General features: G+C 43.8%; 1 protein-coding gene and 1 non-coding gene across 4 annotated transcripts in view; both read left to right on the forward strand.

Annotated features, from left to right (window-relative positions):
• The window catches only part of ELF1 (E74 like ETS transcription factor 1), a 114,622-nt gene that overhangs the window by 253 nt on the left and 96,358 nt on the right, over positions 1–18,011 (forward strand). The gene's annotated exons all lie outside the window — the stretch shown is intronic.
• On the forward strand, positions 233–304 carry TRNAE-UUC (transfer RNA glutamic acid (anticodon UUC)). Its single transcript has one exon. It is a non-coding gene; the product is annotated as a tRNA-Glu (tRNA).

Below are 18,011 nucleotides of genomic sequence, written 5' to 3' on the forward strand. Positions count from 1 at the left end.
AATCACGTGTTGTGCGGAGAGGGTTAATGTGACAGACTGTAACCGGCTGCACGGGGCACAAAGCACTGGAGGCGCCTCTCACTTTCCCGCTGTGACACCGGTGCTGGGGATGCTGAGAGGAGCTTGTGACGCCGCTACATAGTGCGGGGCGCCGCTGTCACACAACGGTCACGGGTGACGTCACGTGCTGCGGGCAGGGCTGAGTGCGCGGCGCCGGGCTGGGTGCGCAGCCTCCCATATGGTCTAGCGGTTAGGATTCCTGGTTTTCACCCAGGCGGCCCGGGTTCGACTCCCGGTATGGGAATCCGCCAATGTTTTGTCCCTATTTTGCAGCTGTATTGTGCAATGTCCCCAGCAGCGAGGAGCCAAAATACATTTTTTAGCAAAGATATTGACTTTTTTTTAACCAAACATGAGCCCAGCATGGCTGGAGTTCCTGTTGTCACCTGTACAACACTTTAACCCCTCACACAATAGACATTTATCACTTATCCAGGGAGAGAGGTGATAAATGTCTGATCGCTACCTCCCCCCCCCCCCAAACTGTAGCCCCCTGTGCTGCCTGATTCAGAGGGCAATAAGTCCACTGCACTCCACTTACTCGACCACCACACCTGCAGTGGGGGGATCGGGGCCTCTTTTCTGGAGATCAGTACGGAGGGGATTGGGGGCTTCTTTTCTGGGGATCAGTACGGGGGGGGATTGGGGCTTCTTTTCTGGGGATCAGTATGGGGGGGATTGGGGGCTTCTTTGGGGATCAGTACGGGGGATCGGGGGCCTCTTTTCTGGGGATCAGTACGGGGGATCGGGGGCCTCTTTTCTGGGGATCAGTACGAGGGATGGGATCAGGCCTCTTTTCTGGTGTTCGCTGGGGGGGCTCCACCAATCAGCTATTGATCACCTATACTGTGAATAGGTGATCAATGTTTATTTTGGGGACTCCCCATTAAGGATGTGGACAAATTATTATTTTTTTACCATCAGTGCAGGACTTTTTTTTTTTGTGAAGCGAGCTGCATTTTTTTAAAGGCACTATTTTACCATTTTGGGGTACATGTAATTCATTGAAATTTTTTTTGTTGTTGGAGGTTAGGTAAGGAATGGGCAAAGAACACCAATAATGACGCAGCTCATAACACTTGTTCATTGGCAGTGCATTGTCCTGTGTACACAGCGGTCTGTGCACTGATCAATCTACTATAGATCACTCAGTGCGCATCGTTTGCTTTGGTTTGACAATCAGCGGTCATATCGTGCTGCCAGTCGGTCTGTGAAACGAGACCCTTACAAAGGAGCCCACTCTTTCTGTCAAACCATTTAGATCTGTGACATCTGCTGGATTAAATGACCGGGATTGGAGATAACTCTGATCACAGGCATTGGAGCAGGTTGTCAGCTGTAAGTCAACTGGCATCACCTGCTTTAGTTGTGGGCACACCATGCATTTACAATGTTGTCCACAAATTGTCTTAAAAAAAATTCCCAAAAAACTCCACAAACTGTACTAGCCTAACAATCCTTTGCTGCTGGCCGGGTCTCTTGCTATCTCTTCTAGGGAGTGCTTGTGCCCATTACAGCCAGTGAATGGTTATGTACATTCATCTGCGTATATACAGGGGTTGCTGTGGTGATATAACCCAATTAAAGGGGGTCATCTACTACCAGACATCCCCTTAGTAATAGCTCCGGGATGCCACGTACATTTTCGTTTAAATATTTTATACATGCCTCCCAGACCAGCTCCACTCTCAGTCTTGTCTCCCGACATCAATAAGGTTATGTGACTGTTCCAATCAATCGGAGCTGAAGAGCCGGTCCGGGAGGTAAATATAGATTTTTTTTTTTTTAATTATTATTTCATTTATGCAGCAACTCGGGCTAATAATAATGGATTGCTTAGTAGTGGGCAACCCCTTTAAATGAATAGCATTCTAGAACTGCAGTAAAAACTGACACAGGGTTCTTTAGTAGAGAAGAAGTGGGAGGAAATGTAATTCTTTATATCATTGCTGGGTTGTGTGAGAACAAAACTGCCTACTATGTGATGTTACTGAGCATCTGTCACCCAGATAAGGTGTTATGTCCTGCAGGACTGTGACTGTGGCCATGATGAATTCCACGTATCGTAGGAAGATCATTTCTTCATTACCGTTTATTGCCGATTCAGTGTAGAAATGCCTATCAGTTTGGCATCTGTACAGATGTATGAGCTTCCCCAGTGATGGTATATGTACAAAGCAGTTCTTCCAGGCGGTGAAAAACACGTTTCGTTAGTGGAAACCACTTCAGGAAACGTTCCTTCTGCGAGGAGTTTTTGGAGGAGTTTTTAATTTCCTGAAGCAGTTTTGGAGTTTTTTTTTTGCAGCCTTTTGATTGGCCATTACCTAGCTCAGAGCGGATTCCATCAGGGGAGGAGGGTTCAGGGAAGTGACCATCAGGCTTTTTTATCCCACAAGTTGGAGGAAAACACTGAATGTATGAGCAGCACAGTGGCTTACAATAGAAATAAGGAATCTTTCCAGCGACTTTTCAGACATCTTTTGGAGCAGACTCCTCCAAAAACCCCTGTGTGCGCATACCCTAAGGGATGTCCGCACCCTGATCATTGGGGAAAGTCCCGTGCACTCTGGTAGAAGCCCCGGGGTCACTTTGCTCTGCTGATGGAGCTAACAGACCAGTCCTGTCCTCTACGAGAGGGTTAATACAAAGGTCCCACTTTAAACAAAGAGCGTATTGATTGGTGTAAATGAATAATTTCTCAGTATTTGTAGAGGTCGGTATCCATGTGCTGCCCTGCACTGATATCACAGCAGCGAGCCCGGCTCCTCCGCCTGTGTCCTCTCTGATGTTTCACATGACATGTTTGCTTGGGTTCTTTCCTCCCAGTCTGGGATTTCCCTGGAAAATCACCGCAGCGTTCCAGCCGGTTGCTGGGAATAGCGGTCATGTGACTGGGAGAGGTCCCTACGTGGGCTGTGTTCAGATTGTAAATAGACATGGCAGCCTGAGATTGGCTGCTGTAAGTGCGATCTGCCAGATCTCAGCTACCACCGCCCTCAGCAGAGCTGCCTGGAAGAGATGTCATTCTGGGGAATTCACTTACAGCCCTCTGCCTTTCTGAGGAAAGTTCCTAGTACTCTCCATGTACGCCGAGCATGATCATGAAAACAGATGCAGTTTACACTGACCAAAACTTCTATCTATCAATCTATATATTCTTTTCTTTCTGGTCGGGGTCACACTAGCATATATTCTCTCATGCTCGAGAATTGGATTGATTATGTTACTGATACTCCGATCAAACTATGATCTGAATGTCCGTTTCCTGTTATCTGATTCTCTGGGATGAGATAATTGTATCATAGGTGAGGAGCAGAACATCCATTTCTCCATTCTGTGGCTGTTGGACTGCACTCAGATGGCACACGAGTGCAGTCTGATATTTTACACGCACCCATAGACTTGAATGAGTGCAGATGAGCCGATTTACGAAGCCATCAATTTTTTTCCAGAAAAAAAAAATAGCAGATCTGCACTGCTGCATAATATAACATTGATCCGAGTGCTGTTTGATAAAACATGGGAGAACACTCATCTGAGTTGTATGCTCGTGTGAGTGATATAGTAATGGTGGGAGAAGGTGGTCGTCTGCAGTGGTCTGGCCTAGTATAGCCTGGGAAAATGTAATTAGTTTTTTGATGAGGATTTGAAAAACCTGACACATTAATCTGCTTAAAGTGTTCTCAGAGATATGTAAAATAATGAAATGATCCTCGATGCCGGTTCCAGCGCCACATTCCTGCCGGTGTACTGTTTACATTGATTGGCTGCAGACGTCGCAGGCCGTGCCCCGCCAATCACTGACCTCCGCAGTTCCAGGCCGTATAATGCTGGTGCCCTTTATTGGTTGCACACATCACGTGGGGTATACAGGCTGTGATGTCCGCAGTCACTGTATAGCGGCAGGGACACAGCCTCGCAACAGAGGATGAGCAAGTGTTCCTTATTTTAGCGTTCCTGCTACCTGTGTGCAGAATTTTACATCTCTCCAAGTACCCCTTACTTGCTTGTACATTTGGTTGATGGAGCATATATGGGAGCAGGGGTCAGTAATAGGTGGCACTGTAGCTGCTATAAACTACAATCCCTGCATGAGCTGGCCAGGAAATGCTGGGAGTTGCAGTGGGCTGTTGCAGGTAGCTGACCCCTTGTAATATAATCTCTATATTCAGCTGTACTAATAGCAGATCCATAATATGACACTATAGACAGTGGCTATGCAGGGTGTCAGGTACTGTAGATACCCCGGGGGCTTCAGGCCTAATGTTATACTGCCCAGGAGAATGGCCGAGTGAAGAGCTGCCAGTATTTTGTTGATGGGTCTATGTGACGTGGGCAAGAAAACTGCTGCTCCGTGCTGCAGAGTAACGTCCCCGGCTGTGAGGGGACCATTTCTGTAACGCCATTATATACACTATCTCCCATTGAGCCGATTCTTGAGGCCTCAGAATCAGACTTTCGCTGTCTTCCTGGCACAGATGTCTCTTCTACATGGATCAATGTGACATAATTTCCTGTTTCTCCCCAATGGCAAGTGTCATGGTTTGTCAGTGAGTGTGACACGGAGTATTAGATCATGAGGGTCCCACCTAAACTGTTCACTTTCCATTACTGTCAGTTTTGGTTACATTTGTGCATCTTTCTATTTTGCGCTTCACTTTAACTCTTTCATGACCTCTGCTTACTGTCAGAGGCAGAAGACCTGTCCCGACCACATGCAGCTCACACATGGCAGGAGAAGGGATTTCCACATTTCAGAATTAAAGGAGTTGGCCACATTTCTTTAATCTTAATAGATTCTGAGATTTTACCAAGATGACGGATGTTGTCTAAGGTGGAGCGCCACTTTAATCCAGGGAACAGGTGTCCCCCCGCAAGGTGAAGCGTTACAGTAAGCTGAGGATTGGGATATGCTGTTATTCACACTGCTGTCAGGTCAGCTTGTGGTTTACCAGTAAAGTCTGGGGAGTTTCCAGAATGAGCGGACCTCGCAGGTTATTGAATTGTTGGAGTTTGTGGAGAATTTTACAGCCGATCTAGGTGTAATTCTGTCACCACACAAGCGTCAGCCCCGGCCACTTCGTGGAAGCTGCCATGTCATACATATAGTGGCACACACAATGCTGAGAAGTACCTGCCCCTCCAGATGTTTGTATGTATGTCGTCCTTGTCTGGTTGTTTTACTATAATTTTTAGCATTTTTTTTGTAAGAATTTCACAGAGACTGCTGCGTGCCAGAAATTGTGCGTGGGCTGCATCTGGTATACAGACCCCATACACGTCTGAAGCCGGACAGCCTGTGGGGCCATCGAGTCTCCTTCATCCTTACACACTTCTGTCCTATTCTCCTCCACTTTGTGGATCAGATTTGGTTGTTAAAATCTACAGGGATCTGTATAAAATGGATGAGAAACTTGAGACCGCGTCCCATTTGTGTTTTCTTCTGTTTTTTCACTAATAAGGGTCAATGAATAAACCAGGGTATGTGCACACGATCAGGAAATGCTGCGTGTTGTTTAGTGTCAAATCCACAGCAGACAGTTGTTACAGCATAGTGTATGGGATTTCTAGAAATCCCATGTCCACTATGCGTCTCTGCACCTGCAGATGACAAGCGGACACGGACATGCGGCTCATCTTTCAGACCCACTGCATGTCAATTTCTCTTGTGGGTCTAAGATCTGTGAGGAAAGTCCGCATATGAAAAAATAAAAATAAATTGCAGGCGCTCATTTGCATAATGAGGCCGGAAGCCGCGTGGCTGCTCATCGTGGGCACGTACCCTAACAGTACAGGCGGTTTACCTACTTCAGGCTTTAAAAATGAATGAGGAAAAAAAAACAGATGCAAAACAGAAAGTGTTCCGTTCTACATGGATGTAGCATTCGGCTGAATTCATGTGTCCAGGTATGTACCCTGAAGCACGGAATGGACATGGCTCCCTGACCTGAACCTGACAACCTCATGTATGCTTGTGGGCCGTCTGTGTATTGCAGCCCACACTCAGACCGTGATGCATGATTGTTGAGTTTTCATCAGTGTTTGGTCAGTGTCAGTTTTACCATTAGTGTTTCATCAGTGTTTTTTGCGTCTGAAAAAAAACAACCCGTCTGCTATTCATGACAGTATTAATCACGGACGGCACACCGTCGCACGCCGATACCATCCATGTGCTGTCTATGATTTTCATGGACCCATACACTTGAATGGGTGATTTTGATCGGTGACTGGGATCAGAGTCGGACGTGTCTCCATTATTTTTTCTGGTAATGGGTGCGTGTTCTATCCATGCACAGAACACATAGGTGTCTCCCGGCAGTCTGAATAAGGCCTGAGGGTTTTGCTGCAGGAACAATAAGGAAAGCTCTATATTCCAGTATCCTATGGATGGATAGAAAGTAGATTTTCTTTATTGTTGTTCCTCACTGGATACATTCCCATTCTCCTGCTGATTCTCCAGCACATGCTATGGGTAGTAAGGCAGGGCCACCCTCAGGTGCTTGTTTGTTGGAGACATTCAGCACAGTGATTAAAGTCCATAGGTCATCAGGGTGCACTATGGGTGGAGCTGAGGCAGTCTGTACCATGGCATACAGCTCCTCTATTAACCCTTTATATACACAGCAAGAAATGAGGTCAGTATATTCTACCTGTCGTGTATAGCTTAGCTATAAGGCTGCTTTCCCACTGTAAGGCGTACATTTTTGATGTTGCAGATTCCTTGCACCTAACAACTAAATTACCATAAGTTACTTATTCTTTTTCATTGCATTTTTTTTTAGTGCACTTTTTTTTTTTTTAACATGCGTAATCTAGTTTTTGTCTCTTGTTGGTATATCATTTTTAAATAAAGTTGCTTTCTTTTTGATACTTCTTGGTATTTGACTTTGATAAAAGTTTGGTATAGTCATGTGCGGAAATTATGTTTTTTAATGCGTTTCTGCAGCAGAATTACATTAAAAATGCATTTGTATTTACCTGCGGATTTTCCACATCTAATGCAATTCTATATGAGAAATCTGCACATAAAGCTCAGCGTACTTACAAGAGAAATTGAAATAAAAAAGCCCAGTGGGCAGGAGATCTCTACAAATCCCATCCACTTTGCTGGAACTGTAAGATGCTGCACTTTTTGTACTGCGGAAATACAGAGCATCAAAAACTCCTTTATGGGGTTATCTGGGATTACAAAATTGAAGGATAAGTCATTAGTATGAAATTACTGGGGTCTGACTCCCTGCCCTCCTGATGATCATCTTTCATTGTTTACTAGGCATAGCACCATACACTTGTTAGTGGATGTGCCTGGTACTGCAAGCTTTGGCCCGTTTGTTGCACAGAGTGTGTAAAGCATCCATTCTCTGCTCAGGACCTTAGACAATACCCTACTAAATATCACTTATGGTATAACCTGAGAGGGATAAAAGGGCTTCCTGTACCGGGGACTACTACTATTCTCTCGGTGTCCAGCAGAGAGCACTGGTTGCTGAAACAGAATTCCTAAGGACAAGTTACCATATGCCATTTTACTTTATTTTTCCTTTCATATAAATCAAGATTTTGCAACTTTTTTTTTTTCCAATAGAGAAGAAGGATTTCAGCTCAGTTCGCTTCATGTCAAGTTAACTAACCTCATATGGGAGATGGTGCTTGGATTCATTCTATGTTGCAAGTGGTGGTAGAGACTTCAGAAATAGTAAGGTACCAAGGATTAAAAATAGCATTTATCTCATCCTTTTCAAAGCAAGTATAAGTATGTGCCAAGAGGCAGCCATACAGGTTTCCAAGCATGTTATCAGTCGTAGCATATACCGTATTTTTCGGACTATAAGACGCACCTGACCATAAGACGCACCTAGGTTTTAGAGGAGGAAAATAGGAAAAAATGTGGTCATGATGCACTGTTAAGGGGGAGGGGGTCTGCTGCTGACACTGTTATAGGGGTAATGTCCTCCAATTCTGTTAATATCCCCCATCAGGGCTGGCGTCAGCACCCAGGCAAGAGCCGGGGCCCTGAGCAGACGGGGCCCACTCGCGGTCGAGCACCCCACCGGGCTATGGACGGAGGAGAGCGGTGCCAGCGCCCACTCTTCTCCCCCGCTTGCTCAGGACCCCGGCAGCCGGATACTTACCTCTCCCTGTGCCTGTGCCTCAACAGGAAGACAGTGGATCTGCTCTGCGCTCCCTGTGACGTCTCAAGTCAGAGGGTGTGGTGACGTCTTTCCACCGCGCCCTCCCCTGAGCCAAGACAGGCAGCGCAGAGTGGGGCGACGCTGGAGTTCAGAGCAGCAGCAGCAGGTGAAGAGGAGTGAGGTGAGTATTTGATTTTTTTTTTTTTTTATGTACAGAGGCATGGGGCATTATATGGGGGGGTTGGGTGACATCCTGCATGGGGCATTATGGGGGTGTTGGGTGACATCCTGCATGGGGCATTATATGGGGGGTGACATCCTGCATGGGGCATTATATAGGGGGGTGACATCCTGCATGGCGCATTATATGGGGGGGGGTGACATCATGCATGGGGGGTGACATCCTGCATGAGGCATTTTAAAGAGGGGGGGGTGACATCCTGCATGGGGCATTACAAAGAGGGGGGGTGACATCCTGCATGGGGCATTATACGGTGGGGGAAAGGGACATCCTGCATGGGGCATTATATGAGGGGGGAGAGGTGACATCCTGCATGGGGCATTATATGGGGGGGTGACATCCTGCATGAGGCATTTTAAAGAGAGGGGGGGTGACATCCTGCATGGGGCATTACAAAGAGGGAGGGGTGACATCCTGCATGGGGCATTATACGGTGGGGGAAGGGACATCCTGCATTGGGCGTTATATGGGGGGGGGACATCCTGCATTGGGCGTTATATGGGGGGGGGGGGAGTGACATCCTGCATTGGGCGTTATATGGGGGGGGGGGGGGGGAGTGACATCCTGCATTGGGCGCTCTATGTGAGCTCTATGTGAGCGGTGCTTTGTGCATGCCCGAGAAGTCAGGGAGCACAGTGCACGTCACAGGGCCCTTTCTTGGCGTCCCCCGGACGCCAAGCCTGTGCAGCTCGGAGTTTATAAAAACAGATTTCTCTGCAATCAGACCTCTACTATGGGCCATACAGGTATGTGTAGATTTACTTTTCTATAACCTGTATGCCCATAGTAGAGGTCTGGTATCTCCCAGGGGCGACAGATTCCCTTTAAAGGCATATAGAAATGCCTTTAGGACTATTGGCTAGCCTCCATCTACGGTGACTGGCTTCTATGGGGCCGCAGTAGTCAGCAGCCGATACACACCAGTTTGTTCTGTGTCTTGTGATGTTTTGAGCTAAAGTCGCAGCGTGTATCACTTTTTGTTCATAAGTCAAGGTCAGGGAATTGCAACATCTTTTAACAAGAAGTTCATCCAAGGAGCTGCTGACTCTGCATCTTTTGGATTAACTTTTTTTCTTTTAAATGTAATCCATGTCAATAACGTAGGGTATTTCCACATCCATGTTATGTCGCTTACACCTACAGCACATGGACACATTAGTCAGTTTCTTCTCATGTCCTTGTTTTTTGCAGCACCTGAGAACAGTCACTACACCATGAACAGAGCTGTGCTGTCAGCTCTGTGTACATCCATCCGCCGCTGGGGGTGCCTGGTGTCGGACCTCCAGATCTAATAATGATGAACTATCCAAAGAATAAACCAAAGAAAGATTACACTTGGAAAACCTCTTTGCACTCTTCCTAATTCCAATCATTCACATGAGATGATCTTTGCAAACACATAAGCTTAGAGAACCTGTTACAAGGTGAAAAGTTGCTAGTTTTTGCTCTTATATTTTTTTTCCGCAGCTCCCAAGTATTTTATTTTTTTTAATCAGATATGGTCCTTTTTATTGAGTGCGCCCAGTATACTCATTTCTATGGTGTTTGCAAGGAGGCATGGCTTACAGGATTCCTTGGGTGAGTGTCTCACTCTGATCTATACAATTACCCTATGATCCACACCTCCTTAGTAAAACCCTTAAAAATGAGCAGACTGGGTGCACTAAATAAAAAGGCCTATATCTCAAATACTGTATAGTGGACTAAATAAAAAAAGAAAAATAAGAATACTTGGGGGTCAGTGGAAATATAATAGCAAAACTGATCACTTTTGATCGATTGATAGGGTTGAACAGTTTTGTAAACAGGACCTATCATTACTTATCAATTGGCCATATTCATCCATGTATATGGCCTACAACCAAGGGGCAGTCAGTAAACTCTGAAAATTATCAACCACAGCAGATAATTGTCACTTGTAATTTATGGTAAGATGGCTGATTATCAGACCATTAAACTTTATAATAACAGCCACTGATCAGTTTTGCATCGGAAGGTTGGTTAAGGCTGTGTTCATATGCAGCAGTTGTGCTGCAGCTGAATATAAACCTCCTTGTGCAGCTGTGGTCTTTCTTTACCAGGGCTGTGGAGTCGGTATAAAATGGACCAACTCCGACTCCTAAAATCTATAATAAATTGGGTTCAGTAGTACAATGCAGTTTGTGGGGAATATTTTTTCATAAGAATTTGGGAAAGTTATGAAATGTCCTATAAATGTCTGTCCTATTCCTGATCTAAGGGTCTAGACTTTTAGCTGAGATGAATCTGTGCTACAGTAAATTGATCACTTAAACATGAGCCATGTATGAGGGAGTCGGAGTCTTGGAGTCAGAGTTGGTGTCATGGAAATTGAGAAGTCGGAGGTTTGGTTACCGACTCCACAGCCCTGGTCTTTATGCTATTTCCCTACACAATGACTTTATCTTGCAAGAAAACCAATGTTTTACCTTGAAAAACCACGGTGCCATTTCAATCAGCTGTTCAGTCTCACAGGCGATACATCTGTTTCCTTGTAAGATTATAAGGGCGTTTTTGCAGCGTGTTTTTTTTTTTTGCGTATTTTAAGGGTCAACGACACTGCACTTTACAGTGCCAGCAAAGTGAATGAGTTTTTGAAAATCTGATGCACGTGCTGCTTATTTTTTCCTTGGGAATTTGAACTCTCAAAGCTTTTTTTTTTCAAATCTGCAGCATGTCAATTCTTTCATTGTTTTTGCAATACTTTCCCTCCCATTCAAATGAATGGGGAAAGAAAACGCATAAAAAAAAAAACCCATGCAGATTTTACACTAAAAATTTGCTACAAATGCTCAAATTGTGCACATACCTTTATTGGAAATGGAAAGTATGAGGCTAAGTGCCCACGTTGCGGAACTGAAGCATATTTTTTACGCTTCTCCCTGGCGGGAAAATTGCATGCGGATTTTACATGCGGTTTTCCCGCCAGGTAGAAGCGTTTGTGAGGCGTCTTTGCAGCGTTTTTGCATGCATTTCCGCATGCGGGTTATCAAGCACTTCTCCAAGTGATTTTAGCATCACTTGGAAAGTGCTTGACAACTTGTTCACACTATATAAATCCATGCAACCGGCATGGATTTATATAGTGTGACCAAGTAATAGTTAAAAAAAAGAATCAGAATGGTAAAAAATAAAAAAATAAAGTTTATACTCACTTTCCAATGCATTCTCTGCCCCGTCCGGAGTCTTGAGCGGCTCACCCTGTTGTGTGCAGGACCTGCGGTGAAGTCATTGAGTCATGTGATGGGTCACATGACTCAATGACGTGGCAGGTCCTTCACACAACAGCGCGACGGAGGGAAAACATCAGAAGATAAGTATAAACTTTATTTTTTCTTTTTTTTTACAGGTTCTTTGGTACCCAGGTCTGGAGGAGAGTCTCCTCTTCTCCAGACTTGGGTACCATCCGCACATTGATTCCGCATGCGGAAACGCAAAATTAATGAACATGCTGTGGATTTTTGACCGCAGCATATACGCTGCGGAAAAATCCGCAGCATGGGCATTGACATTGCGGAATGCCATTGGGGACCATGGGGTGCGGATATACATGCGTTTACGCTGCGGAAATTCTGCAGCATATACGCTTGTAATACGCAACGTGGGCACGCGGCCTAAGGCTGTTGCGGTTTTCAGCCTCAGTGTGACCTCCTGCACGTGAACGCAGTCGAAATCTCATGTCTGTAACCAGTTTAATTACAAACATTAATCTTTTCTCTGTCTGGACAATTTTGACAAACGCAAATCAGATTATAACCCCATACAAACACAGTAAAGCCAGCTCACCGACAGCCACAGCAGATGCATGGAGCTCCGTCCTGATTAGACGTGGTAGACACCAAAAATGAAGGAATGTTCCAGCTTCTTAAGAATTCCAAGATTTATTTAGTCCATATTTAAGACCTAAAGTGCTCCTGAACCGCACTCGATCCAGAGGAAGAGAGACTCATTTCGATTGCTGCAGTGATCTTTATCAAAGCTAAAACCCTTCAGTTCCCACAATGCTTTAAGGCTACACTACTGCCCATATCCATATATTTTTTAAAGTAAATTTCTGTCACACGATGAAATAGCCACCACTTTTTTATATTCAAGAGTGCCCTCGTTTAATGCGTTGTAAACCATACAAAAAAAATCATGCTTGTGCCTCAAAGTCTGAGCCTATATATATATATATACCGTAATATCAACTCAAAATAAAAGGTCAAGATGTGTACAATTTATACATCACTTGTGCTTATGCTTAGATACACCTATATTCCCTTATTCACCAGAACTAAATGGACAAAAAATATCCCCTGTCTGAATGTCAATAAATGTTCTGCAACTGCTTATCTTTTCACCCCTGTAGTAGAACTTAAAAAAAGACCCCGAGTTCCCTCCCTTAAATGCGATAATCTGAGAGCAATATACTCTTATTAGTAAGTGGGGTGATGACCTGAATAGTGCCTGTATGACCCCAGATGATCTGTTGCTCAATTTTCCCAATACCAGTGCCAGACCCTTCTCCCATTATGGCTTCCCTTTGTTGTAGTCCATGCCTTGTTTCTCAAGGAACTCATGGAACCCCTTTAACATCATCTCCCAAAGCTTTTTGATGCGACTTGGTCAGCTTTGAGTATTTAGTAAATTTTACAATCACCCATGAGTATTTCTAGATCTCACCATCCATTTCTCTCAGCTGGCTAATCATCTCTTCAGTGAGCTCCTGCTTGTTTTAGAATTTATTTGATTTTACTGTACTTCCTGGTTCAGACCTCCAGTTAACAATTCATCTGCTGTAAACATAAAATTCTTCTCTATTACTGCCCTGTTCACACTACTACCCTGCTCCAACAGTGTGTAATCTTTTCTGCAAGATAGTATCTAGTTTGTCTGTTCATCACTACTGCCTGTGATAACCATCAATCTGTTGATTGCATACAACTCTGCCATTAGCCATTTGATTGCTGAATGTCCTGGACTGACTATACATCCACAGCTCTTATGTATATGCACAATCTTGGCGCTAAGTCTTCTTGGGTTTTCTGCTTACATTTTTTTTGTTTGCCTTGATAACCTTTAGTCCTGGTCCTCACTGATCCGCTTGCAGTGCAGCAAGTCCTGCCTGTTGTGCCATTGCCTTTGGTCCTTGTTTCTCACACTAAGCTACTGCTTAGATCACCCACCTCACCAAGTGAGCCCATAATAGTATCTTTGGGCTTTAGGCCACGGCCCCACTATCAGTATTTGGTCAGTGTTTTTTCTCAGGAGTGGGAGCCAAAACCAGGAGTGGGTGATAAATGCAGAATTGGTGACTTGTTTCTATTATACCTTTTCTCTGATTGTTCCTCACCTGGTTTTGGTTCCCACTCCTGAGAACAAATACTCAGGAGTGGGGCCGTGGCCTTAATGTGATGCTAAGATCTGAGTGAAACTATCTTACAATGCTAGGTGAGCGGCATCTGACAGGGTGTCTAAGGGGTAATGTTTCTCCTTGTGGAGAGTGCCATGTCTGTGATGGCACTAGAGTTCGAGTCCTTTAACACTGAAGAGGCTATTTGGAAGTTTTAATTCCCAGTGGATAATTAAATGGCCTACAAGTCGTCTTATGCTGACATGGCACTCTTAACAAGGGGAAATGTTACCCCTTAAAAATAAATGAAGATTGGATCCAGCACGTGGATGAAGAATTTGTTTTCTTGTCAGGTGCGTGTGAATGAAGCCTAAGTTGATCTGTGATATAGATGCACGGACTGGCCATGGATCTTCTGACCTGAACTTGACAGCCACATAAATGCATCATGGACTGTGAGACACGGATGTGAGAATGTGGTCTTAGGCTGTGTGCCCACTATGCGTTTTTTAAGCGTTTCTGCAGCGGCAATTCCGCTTCAGAAATGCTTAAAAAACGCTTGGTAGAAGGTCTGCAATGTTCCCCAATGATAATCCGCATGTGCTGTGCAAATTTCCGCTGCGGTTTATCATTGCGGAAAAAAATGCAGTACTACCAATTATTTTGCAGAATCGCAGCATTTTTGCCGCCATTGACTTGCATTGAATCGCATAATATCCGCATCGCTACTCGTGCAGATGCGGATATCATGCGGTTCAATGTGCAGATGGCACTCGGGTTTGGAGAAGAGGAGACTCTCCTCCAGACCCGAGTACCATAGTAACTGTAAAAAAAAAAAAAAGAATAAAATAAAAAATATAATTATACTTACCTTCTGATGGCCCCCGGTCTCCTTAGTGATGCGTCCTGGCTCGCCGGCAGCTCGCGATGGTCTAAAAGGACCTGCCATGACGTCATTTAGTCATTTGACGGGTCACGCGACCTCTGACGTCGGCGGTTGCGTGACCCGTCACATGACTAGATGACGTCATGGAAGGTCCTTTTAGACCACCGCGGGACACCAGACGGATCGGATAAGGACACTGGGGGCCATCAGAAGGTAAATATAATATTTATTTTTTACCATTCTTTCGGTCACACTATATAAATCCATGCCGGTTGCATGGATTTATATAGTGTGACCAAGTTGTCAAGCAGTTTTCCAAGTGATGCTAAAATCGCTTGGAAAGCGCTTGACAACCCGCATGCGGAAATGCAAGTGAAGAACGCTTTACATCCGCTTGTCCTTGGCAGGAAAAATGCATGTACAATCCGCATGCGTTTTTTCTGCCAGGGAGATACAGGAACGCTCAGGAAAAATCCGGAGCATTTCAGCATTGTGGGCACATAGCCTTAGGGAACATTCTGTCACTCTACATGGATGTCAGATTGCTGATCCGACCTACACCAGTTTCATTTTGTTATTTCTCAGATTACGCCCTGTATATACATTTGTGCACCATATATACAGTATTGATTCACAATTACTAATGGCAAATGTGTTTAATGGCTAAGGCACTGTGTGATGTGTTCACCTCCAGTCTCCTGCGGACCTTGGAGTGAAAATAGGACAGCTGCCCGGCTGCCTCATTTGTTTGTCTGGGTGGGGAACCCAAGTTCTGTTTATCTGTAAAATGAGCAGTAACTTTTGTGCAACTTCTCCATTTGCGCTTTCTATGGAACTGCTTTTCCATTATCAGTGACAATGAGATCTGCTGAATCCTGGCCATGTGATCTGTGAGTTACCTTGTACAATGAATGTCCCCAGTTTAGTAATACAATGATAAAGCGATTGCCACATGTATTCAGACAGAATATACAGTTGTGGCCTAAAAGTTTTGAGACTGACAAAAATTTTGGTTTTCTCAAAGTTTGCTGTGTTTTTAGATATTTTAGTCATATGTTTCTATAGTTACTCAAGTACAATTACCAGCTTTTTAAAACTTTTTTTTTGCTGGGTGTCCATAGTCGGGCCCTGGTCCTTCTTGGTCCTTATTCACATTAAAGTAATTTTTGACACATTGTAAGCGTTTAATACTAGAGATTACGACCGTCCCGATTGGGTACACCTTAGCGTTGGTGGGATGGCTTTTGAGGTTTTTTTTTTTATCAAAAACCGTGTTTACTAAAGTACTATTATTTATATGCACTATTGCCTTTTACTTACATAAGGTTATATGTTCATTTTGTTTCTATCTTGGGTTTTGTCTGTGAAATGGCCACAGTGTGAACATGCGCCTACACGTTGCATGTATACCAACTTGTAATCCAATTCACTTATTTCGGTTTTGCAAATGTTCATTCAGCCAACAGATTTCTGATTTATATAGGTGCCTTAAAAAGGCATGTAATACCAGCCCTGTTTTCACTGATCTTCCTGCAATGCTGTGTGTGGTTAAACACCTTTTGTCATTCAACAGTCAGAATGGGGGAGGGAGATGCATCAGACTGTACTGTGAAAGGAGAGCTGCAACTTCAGACGTGTTTGTAATTGGTCAAAGCTCATTTCTGCTGTACTGCCCCTCCTACACTTACTGCTGTGAAATGAAAGCTAAAGAAGTATTAGTAATCCTACTTTTCTCCCAGCATTTTGGAATCTCCTAGAACTCTGCTCTGAGATCAGTGAACGCAGACTGTCATTACATGTATCGCACATGAGAGCCTGCTTTAAGCTATTGAGGGGCTGTGATCTTTTTTCCATGATATATTGCTGCCTATTTATGATTCGTCAATATCATACAAGGGAAGAAGTACATGCCCCCAGAGGGGAAAAACTACTTTGGTAACTCCTCCTTGGGCACTTCCATACATAGGAACTACTAGAACTTAACAGCGTTGTCCACTACTCTGACAATCCATTTTCAATTGGTATTTTCCTCATATAAAATAATAACCGCATCTACTTTCCTCCGGTGCTGGTGCCATTTTTATGACATTGGCGCCTCGTCTCCTGGGGGTCCCATGTTATGTCACGTGAGCTTTACACTCAATCAGCGGCCGCTTCACTCTCTGTGATTGTTGGTTGACTTTACAAGTCTAAGAACCCTTTTACATGGGCCGGTAGTAGGCCAAACACTCATTCGTGGAATCATCCTTTCTCTTACAAAGGCACTGATGACGATGAGCATGAATAGATATTTTGTTTGGCCTACTTTAGAGGGAGGGAAGGGAGCACCTGTCAGATACTCCTTTACTTGCGAAACAAAAGGAATATGTAGTTTAAGATCAACCTTGGCTTATTCTTGTGTCCTACAATAGAAGTTGTCAGTGGCAGTAGCCTCTAGAGATGTTACATGTCAGCAGTCATTGCCCTTTGGCAGTTAGTGCTACGAGAGAATTGTACTAAAATCTGCTCTACTAGAACCTGTTTTATTTCTGCTGAAGTTGTAGAAATATCAAGAATAAAGGGACAGAAACATACATGTATCTTCTAAGGACTCATTTAGACATTCGTTTTTCACATGCTTTTCTATCCTTGGTTTTCACTGAACACGTAATATATATATATATATATATATATATATATATATATATATATATATATATATATATATATATATATATATATATATATATATATATATATATATATATATATATATATATATATATATATATATATATATATATATATATATATATATTACGTGTTCAGTGAAAACCAAGGCTAGAAAAGCATAGATAGAGATATGTGCAGTGCCTACAAGTAGTATTCAACCCCCTGCAGATTTAGCTGGTTTGATAAGATGCAAATAAGTTAGAGCCTTCAAACTGCAAACGAGAGTAGGTTTTATGAACAGAAGCATAAATCTTACAAAGCAAAAAGTTATGTTGCTCAGTTGAATTTTATTAAATTTTAAACATAAAAGTGTGGGTCAATTATTATACAACCCCTATGTTTAATATTTTGTGGAATAACCCTTGTTTGCAATTACAGCTAATAATCGTCTTTTATAAGACCTGATCAGGCCGGCACAGGTCTGTGGAGTTATCTTGGCCCACTCCTCCATGCAGATCTTCTCCAAGTTATCTAGGTTCTTTGGGTGTCTCATGTGGACTTTATTCTTGAGCTCCTTCCACAAGTTTTCAATTGGGTTAAGGTCAGGAGACTGACTAGGCCACTCCAACACCTTGACTTTTTCCCTCTTGAACCAGGCCTTGGTTTTCTTGGCTGTGTGCTTTGGGT

The sequence above is a fragment of the Phyllobates terribilis genome, unplaced genomic scaffold, assembly GCF_046119375.1.
Source record: "Phyllobates terribilis strain yellow unplaced genomic scaffold, ASM4611937v1 Scaffold_2__4_contigs__length_985480577, whole genome shotgun sequence".
Taxonomy (NCBI): Eukaryota; Metazoa; Chordata; class Amphibia; order Anura; family Dendrobatidae; genus Phyllobates; species Phyllobates terribilis.